Below are 9,390 nucleotides of genomic sequence, written 5' to 3'. Positions count from 1 at the left end.
TTATGTGGGTTATATCTATTGATACCGTATTAGAAATGAAAAATGATTGTTCAGTCCCGTCGTACTGTTTGTGATCCCGTTTGGGGTTTTCTTGGCAAAGATACTGGAGGGGTTTGCCATTTTCTTCTCCAGCTCATTTTACAGATGAGGAAACTGAGGCAAACTGGGTTAATGACTTGCCCAGGGTCACACAGTTAGTAAGTGTCTGAGGCCAGATTTGTACTCAGGAAGATGAGTCTTCCTGACTCCAGGCTCACCCACTGCACCACCTAGCTAGATAACTTTTTTTTTGTTTTAATATATATTTTATTTATTTCTTTAAATATTTCCCAACTACATGTAAAAAGCATTTTTAACAATCATTTTTAAAATTTTTGAGTTCCAAATTCTCTCCCTCCCTCCCAAATTCCCGAACTCATTGAGAAGGCAAGCAATATGAGATGGATTATACATGTGAAGGCATAACATATTTTTAAATTATTTTTTTCTCTTAATTACACTTAAAAACAATTTTAACATTCTTTTTAATTTTGGGGTTCCAAATTCTTTCCCTTTCTCCCTCCCTTCACCCCTTCTTGAGAAGGTAAACAATTATCTATAGATTATACAATAATGAATATTTTTAATGGGGAAGAAAAGGCTTAGTGAGAAGAGTGGCTTCTTTTTTTACATATTTTTGCAAATCTCTTTAATGTCTGCTGGATTCTCATATCTGCCTCTGCCTTCAATCTGCTTTCATAAGTTTTGGTTGAAGTATGTGAAGAAAAATCAGCCTTAAACAGATAGGTACTTGGAAAGGGGAGGAATATTTTAATAGATGAACAACATCTTAGTATTATTATGAAAATAATTTTTACCTTAGTGATCCCATGAAAATGGTGTTTGGTACTCCCCAGGGATCACACTTTGAGAACTGCTGATTCTGGCTAACCTCCATTGCAGTGTTCTCTGATAGAATCTTCCATTTCTTCTGTATTAGTAACTGCTAGCTATGGCAGGAGCCCATTGTACGTCAGACCTGAAAGGGTCTCTGAGGCCACATTTTACAAATGAGAAGCTGAGGCCCAGAGAAGAGAAATGACTGACACCTCCCCCCCGCCCCCCCCCCCCCAGCTTAAATAGCTGCTCTGTAGCAGATCTGGGACTGGGAATAGTAATGTCTACTTCTACAGCACTTTACAATAAGTTTTTCTTCACCACAAACCTATTTATAGAAGGGGAAATTAAGGCAAAGCTCATTTGCCCCAAGTCAAGGAGTGAATCAAGTTTTCTTTCTTTTTTTTTAATCAAATTTTTTTTCAGTTAACAAACATCTGCCCTTTCTCCCAATTCTTTCTTCCTTCCCACTGGTAGGAAAAATCCACTAGATTTTCTGACTCACTGCCCCCAACTTACATGAGTGGTAGGGGGGTCACTTACCTCACAAGGTTGTTTTAAGGAAGAAATATGTTCATGTTGCTTTGCAACCCTTAAAGCACTATATAAATGAGAGCTATTATTTTCACCTTATTTGGATCCCACATCCTAGGAGCATCCCTGATTTAGGGGACATTTGTTAGTGGGGTGAGTTGTTGTAATCTCAGAGCAAAGCACCAGATGGATAAGTGCTGTGATACAGCACAAAGAGCCCTGCACTAGTAAACAGAAGCCTGGGTTCTTATTTTGTTTCCGCCATTAACCGTTAGTTTTAGAACCTTGGACAAGTCACTTAGCTGTAGGTTTCAGTTACTTCATCTGTAAAACTATTTCGAACATCTCCTGTTTCAAAATGCTTTTTTAAAAAGTAGTTTAATTTACAGCTAGTTTCATCTGGATGTGAAAGGAACCTTATCTCAGCCTCTTAATCACAGTCGCTCATCTTTTAAAGACAACCCTTTGAAAGAGTAGGGGAGTCCAATTTTCAATTTATAATTTATTCAGTGCAAAATTATGATAGCTTGGGTAAATTTTGTTAAAACATACTTGATGCTACCTTTTATTATATATCAAACAAACTGTGAGATACCACGAGATAGTTTTTGGTCGGGATACAATAAAGGAGTACCTTGCTTTATGTGACAGATGGATACATATTCCTTTAAAAATGTTCTTTTGTAAATTGAATCATTTAAAATGTACCAATGTGATTCCTATTTAAAGGCATTCTAGGTGAATCTTTTCGTAAAGTGAATACTGTTGAATTTACCTCTATGTTTTCATGTAGCGAATCAGGATTGTTCAGAATGATGCCTTTCATTGTAACACTCTGGGCAAGTCAGGAAGGTTTGTTCTTAATTATAGGGATAACAGAGCATCAATGAGTAACTGGTCTAGTTGAATGAAGAAATCACCAGTCGGCCAGTTTTGTAACTGACTGAGACCCCAGCTTGTTATAGCTTTGAAACCCTGCAGTTCACAAATCGCTTTCTTCAGGCCAAACTGTGAGGTGTGGAATGCAAGTGTTTATTACCACTTTACAGATGGGGAAAGAGGTTCAGGACGTGAGAGAGAGAGAGAGTAGTCAGAGATATTAAAAGCCTGTTTCCTTAAACCATATTGTAGCCTTATTAGACATCTGGAAAATAAAACAAGAAATTGTTTCTAGTGATAGCTCTGGGTGCTTTTAAATGACCCTGCTAAATGTGTTTACTGAATGGGTTATTGCTTGCACGATGATACAACAATTGACACATTAGGCCATTCATCCAACAGGATTAATGTGTACCTACAGGTTTTGTGTGGCAGCACAGCCCATGAGACCTTGAAGCCCCAAAGAGCACAGAGGGAGAGGAGGGGGTGGAATATTGTCCTGCCCGCTGTCCCTACTCTCGGCACTTACGGAACTTCTCCTATAGTAATGGTTCCTTGCTTTTTTGTGTATCTTGAACCCCTTTCAACAACCACAAAAATGTGTTGTGAACCCTTAGGATACTTTAATATACATAGAGGTGGCTAGTGGCACAGTGGATAGAGTGCTGGACATGGAGAAAGAAAGATCTGAGTTCAAATGTCACCTCAGACATTTACTGATTGTGTGACCTTGGGCAAGTCACTTAACGTCTGTTTGGCTCAATTTCTTTAAATCTGGTTTATCTGTTGGTCTCCCTGCACTTAAGCAACAATGAAATATTTATAACCTGGGCTAGAACAAATAAAGGGAAGGAGACCAGGAGGCCACAAAGCAGAAAAGGGGAAATTGCAATGATTATTGCTGCTTAATGGTTGTCTGCTCCAGGTGGCCATTCAGTCCTAAGACCTCCGATTTTAGGAAAACTTGTAAAGGGTTGGGAAAGGAGAAATTGAAGAAAAACTCGTGAATTTCATTACATTTTACTCACAGTATAATGGCAGGTTTGACAACTACTGCCTCACTAATAACATGGTGCTCAGGGTTCTTTGAACGACTCATTGCACCGTAGTTTCCGCATTTCCCAAACCCCACCAGAACCTCCTTTGCTGTGAGGCAGCCTGGCACAATGCCCTTTGAAATACCTGAAGAACCCTGTCATTCCATGGACCAACAGTACCAATCCACAAAACTTTTACTATCAAAAATCCTTTTTCCAGGAAACTTCTTAAAATTTACCCATTTTAAAAGTGATTTCTGCTTATCCTCCTTCTCTCTGCATTCTGCTCTTCCTAACCCTTGCTCCTTTTTCTCTAAGCTCCTAGTACCTTCCCCTTGAGGTAGCGAGATGGTACAGTCAATAGAGTGCTGGAGCAGACGTCAAGAAGACCCAAGTTCAAATCCAGCCTCAGAGACTCATCTGTGCAGTACTGAGCAAGTCACTTAACCATTGTCTGCCTCAGTGTACTCAGCTGTAAAATAGGGATGATAATGACTGAACAACAACAACCTGGCAGGGATGTTGCAAGGATCAAATGATCCTTGTGCACCAAGCACACAGTAGATGCTTAATTAATGCTCGTGTCCTTCCTGGTTTGAGGCTTTGGAAGGCTGAAGGGAGCCCAGTCAAGAGATAGATCTTTTTCCCAACAAAGTGTTTTTTGATTTGGAAAATACTGACCTTGTTTTTGCTTTTCTTTGTATCCCAAGTGTTTGGCACATAGCAAGTACTTAATAAATGCCTCTTGACTAATCTAGTATAACCCCCCCAATTTTACAGACTAGTGATACCCCATGGCAAACCTTGAGGAAAGGGCAGGGTCATTGGTGGGGGTCCTCAAGCTTATTCCCATTGATTAAGGTTAAAATAGAAAGGACAAGCTATGGCAGAGAGAAAGTTATAAAGAGAGGGATAAGTGCTAGAAAAGATAGGAAAGGGCAGCCAAGACAGTAAACTTTTCCAGATAAAGTGGAAACATCATTCTACCTTCAAGTGATAGAAAACATGATACCACCCACCGCACCCTCCTCTTCCTGGTCGCTTTTTGGGCCCAAATGATCTACCAGATGGAAAATAACAGTATGAATGTGTGCTGAAAAATGTCAGAAAGGTGACTGAGCAAGAAGAACAATCAGCTGTAGTGCAGTAGGTTTGTTTAGGGCTCCAGGGGGGTGGGATACTGGGCCCCAGCCTTCAACATTGCTACTAGGATCTGAGAGAAGAAAACCTTCTCTCCTCCCCTCCTTTCCTCTCATTCTGTCCACATAGAGTATCATACCCTTACCTATATGGGCTCTGCCCAAAGGAATGTAAATTTTCATCACTGAAACCTAGAAAGATATCTTGGGGTTACCAGCTAGATTTCTTTCTTAAGGACCAGGCCTTAAACCAAATCACCCTGGTTCTCATTGATTGGCCCACTATGGGTCCCAGCTGCTCAGAGTGAATATAAACAGCAATTATTTCTTTTTGGGCCAGTAACCCTGAGGGTCTTTGTAACCCTGAGGGTCTTTCTCTCCCTGATTGATTTTTTTTTGACTAGGTAAAAGAGGCCATTCTTTGCCTCATTTCTTACCTAGCCTTAGTCACTGAATGGGCATTCTCTCAGTCAAACTGAAACCTGGGAAAGACCTTAACTTAAAAAGGCCAAGGTCTCCCACTGCTTCCTGGGCCATCTCCAGTCATCCAGATCTATATCTGGCCACTGGACCCAGATGGCTCCTGAGGAGAAACTGAGGCTGGCAACTTTGCACAGCCCTCCCTCATTCAAATCCAATTCACTTGCAAGTCATAGCATCACCTCCCCAATGTCATGGTCTTCTTCCAGAACAAAGGACAAACAGCACTGTAATGCCAGGGTTCTGCCGACTTGATGGATGGTGTTTGTTCTCAGGAATCTGAGAAGGGCAAAAACTTGTGAGAAGCCATTTGGTCTTCTCCAGTTCTACAGCTACAGTGCCTTGGTGACAGGAACCAGATAATCTCTGTTGAGCATAAGGAACTTTAGGACTTTCACCCTTCAGTAGTAATAGAATCCCAGAGTTTACTGTTTTTACTTTCCTTGAACTGGAATACAAAGCTTCTGTTTTCAGTGGATCCGTAAATAGGCAACCCAAATGGGCAAAGGATAAATTTCAGAAAATGGAGCCTGCTCTGCTACACACAGGTGGTACCTGCATGACTGTGAGCAAGTCACTTAAACTCCTTCATTTGGCTGGACTAAGTACTTCTAATTATAACTTATGATCTTATGACCCAGTGTGCAGTTTCTATAATAAGTTTGTCCAACATATTTATGGAACTGTTTAGAGCTTTAAGTATCTCATGTTTGAGACATCAGAGAAACCCTCCTTTGTTCATAAAGGTAGGAGGATTCGTTGACAGCCATATACATAAGTCAAGAGGAAGACAATGTTTTTGCCTCATAGCTAAGAAGCATTTATGGGGTAAGGGATTTGGGGCTCCCCCTCAAAATACATACATGCATACTGCCCCCACCACAACAACCATAACTCAGGCCATCTCAGGCACATACAGCTCTGTGAGGTTTCTTTGGTTCAGCCTCCTGGAATTGGTTTCATAGAGCAGGACTCCATAAGGGAATTAAACAGGATTTACAAAAACTTTGTAACTCTAATTCAGAGAATTGCTGTGTTTTTATTTCCCTTTGCTAGGAATTCAGGTTTATAACCTCTGATGTGTCTGAAGAACTGTCAGCCTGACTCTTATCAGGGAAAAGCAGTGGAGAGCAAACCCAGTGGGAGCAATGGGATCTCTCCTGAAGTGAAATAGTCTAGAGGAAGAAGAGAAGAGGGCCCAGGATAGAGCCCTGGGGGACAGCCACAGATAGTAAGCATGACCTGGATAAAGATCGGCAAAGGAAATTGAGGAGGTCAGGAAGCAAGGAGCAATATCATGAAAACCTCTAGGTTTTTCTAGAGAAGAGAGTATTGAGAAGATGGTGATTTGCAGAGAGGTCAAGAAGGATGAGGATTGAGAAAAGGCCATTGGATTTGATTATTTAGAGATTATTGGTTACATTGGAGAAAGCACTTTCCGTTGAACGATGAGGTCGGAAGCCAGACTATGGATGAGAGGAAAAGAAGTGGAGAAATCAACTGTATATGACCTTCTCAAGGAGTTTAGTCACAAAAGGGAAAAGATTAATGAGGCAATAGGGTGATGGGTAGATCAAGTGAGGGTTTTTTGAGATCAAGGGAGATGTGGGCATATCTGTAGGCAGTAGGGAAGCAGACAGATTGAAGATTAGCAAGTGCAGAAATGATAGAGGGGACAATCTGCTTGAGAAGATGGGATGGAATAGAATCACTTGTGCATATAGAAGAGTTTCCCTTGGGTAAAACCTCATTATGTGACACAGGAGTAAAGGAGGAGACAGTAGCAAGAGGCATCTGGGTGATGTGAGACAAGGAAGAAAGGAGAAGAGAGACCTCTTTGTGAATGGCTTCAATTTTTTCGATGAAATAGAAGGCAGCATTCTCAGCTGAGAGGGTAGGGGCAGAGGGAGCTATTAGAGATTCAAGGAGGGATGAAAAGGCTTGGAAAAGCCACTGTGGTGAGTGAGATGATGGATCAGTTAGGGAGGTGTAAAAAAATGGCCTTGCTGCACTGGGGACCCACTTGAGATTATGCGCCTAATTTTGAAGTAGAACCAGTCAGCATGGTTTAATGATTTTTCTCGATCTTCATTTAGCAGCAAATGAGTGGAAATGTAGGCAGTGGATGGTCAGTGTAATCTAGAACTGAGACTTGGCAGGGTGAGATCAGCGATATAGGACAAGGGGGCAAGGGACTCAAGAGAAGAGGGCAGTGTAGAGTTGAAGTGGCTCACCAAGGGGTGAAAAAGGGGAAGGGAGAAGAACATAGCCAGTACAATGAGGGTGGTAGAAGGCAAACTGGAAAGTAGCAATGAGAAACAGGGAAAATCCCAACTTCCTCACCTTGGAGAAATCAGTGTAAGCACAACCAGCACTAGAAAGGGTGGCCAGGGATGATGTGTCATCAGGGGAAAAGGTCTCAGTGAGAACCAAAAGATGCAAGGAGTAGTAAATAGAAAGATTTACCATGAAAGCAAGTTTATTACTTATGGAGCAAGCATTTGTAAAGGCAATCAGAGAATGGGAAGATCTTCCCCACCCATTTGAGTTGGCTTTGGGGGCGGGGCTCTCAGGGTCCTGGGGGGTGTGGCTAGGACTGGTGCCTGAGTAGGTGCCTGAGTTCTGGTCCACGTGATGACATGAAGCCTGTGGTGGGAGGAGCTTGCTGAAACCATTGAAGCAGCGCTAAGAGGCAGTTGGTAAGGCAGTTGGTGAGGCAGTTGGTGAGAGCAGTTAAGAGCTGAAGGACAGAGGAAGCAATCAGCTAACTGGAACACAGCTTAGAGATTGCGGCGGAAGCAGAGGCGATGGCAGCAGGCGCTACAAAAAAGCAGGACTGACCCTTTTGGAGACCGGAGAGTGCTGAGCAGGGGTTTGAGGCCAGTGGGTAGTCTTCTTACTGGAGGGCCCTGTCATTGGGGGTGGGGGGGGAAGCACCAGTATGGCTTGGCTTGCTGCCATAATGTTTTTCTGTGGCCTCCTGGTCACTATTGTGAGATGGGCATACTTTTGGAAGGTTCTTGCCAGGATGTCGAATTGGGGACACTGGTCCGTGGGTCTGTTACTTTTGAGTTTCAATAAATACTTTAACTCCTCTGCCTTCTACTTAGAGAATTACTTATATCCTGCAATTCTGGACCATTCAGGCATAATCATGGTTATCTTTGAAGTCATGAATTCTGCCTTAATGATATAGCATTGTAAAGAGTGCAGTGGAAAGAGTAGGTAGCTTTAGAGTGGGACCTTGGTAGGGCATTTGGATTGAGGGGAATGGGAATAAGAGAGTGGATAGTGAGGGATGAATGATGAGAGCAGGAGGTTCAGAATCACTGAGATGGGGGGGGGCTATGTTGGGGGGGAGTTTTTAAATTATTAATGAATGGGTTCAGGCAAGATATTAACATTACTAGGAGCTCAGCCTCAGGGTAGAGCCGGCTCAGGGTGTCAGGCAGCTGAGAGGAGAGGATACACTGAGTAAATCTGAGAGAGAGTTTGAAGCAGGTTTATGAGGGGAGAGGATGCTTTTTAGTAACTGTTCTTGCTACACCATCTTATTAAATGCGATTGTTTTGAGCTAAGTGTTGTCTACTGTCTGACTGTTTAAGGAAGACTCTGGTGAGCCCTTACCACAGTTTTAGGAGTGCTGATCCACAGGGTACCCTAGAACCTGTGAGAGTAGGCACTGAACCTGCAAAACAGCAAGTTGAGAAGGGGTTGCTATAGAGAACTGCAACCCAAAAGGAAGGTTGCTGACAAGAAGAGAAATCACAAAACCATGCTAACTAGATCTACTTCAAAATTAGGTGCTAATCTCAACTAGAACAGTTTCTAGTTAACGAGGATAGAAAAAAAATATTGCAGTAAGTGAAGATAAATGGCTCGGTGACCTTAGAATCATGCAAAAATTGTGTAACACTCATAAATATACCCCATCCTCATGTCAAAGGTAAGACCAGTGTTTCATTGATTAACAGCACTGGCCCAGGTGCTATATAGCTGCTTAGAACACCAAGTAGTTAAAGCAGCCAAGTAGCTCAATGAATAGAGCCAGGAGGACCTGAGTTCAAATTTGACCTCAGACACTTGACACTAGCTGTGTGATCTTGCGCAACTTACTAAACCCCAATTTCCTCAGGGGGAGGGGACCAAAAACAAACCCCAAGTGGTATTCTAGAAAGCAGTTGCTTCAGCCTGCTCACCAAGGCATGTATCCCACCTCCTTTTAAATGAGAACCCAAAGCCCAGGTTCTCATCTAGTCTAGGGGATGACATGTGAAAATTTCTGACAGTAATTGACATCATGATTTGCCTGATTTCTCATTAAGATCCTAATCTCCCTCTTAGCTCTCTGTGACCCCAAAGCACTGTTTATTCACTCATGGATTATATATACATTTGCTAAAGCTAACTTTGATGTCTTCTAACAACTCTCCTTACTGGTTTGT

This window comes from Trichosurus vulpecula, chromosome 8 (genome assembly GCF_011100635.1).
Source record: "Trichosurus vulpecula isolate mTriVul1 chromosome 8, mTriVul1.pri, whole genome shotgun sequence".
Lineage (NCBI taxonomy): Eukaryota > Metazoa > Chordata > Mammalia > Diprotodontia > Phalangeridae > Trichosurus > Trichosurus vulpecula.
Note: the sequence above shows the minus strand (reverse complement) of the source record.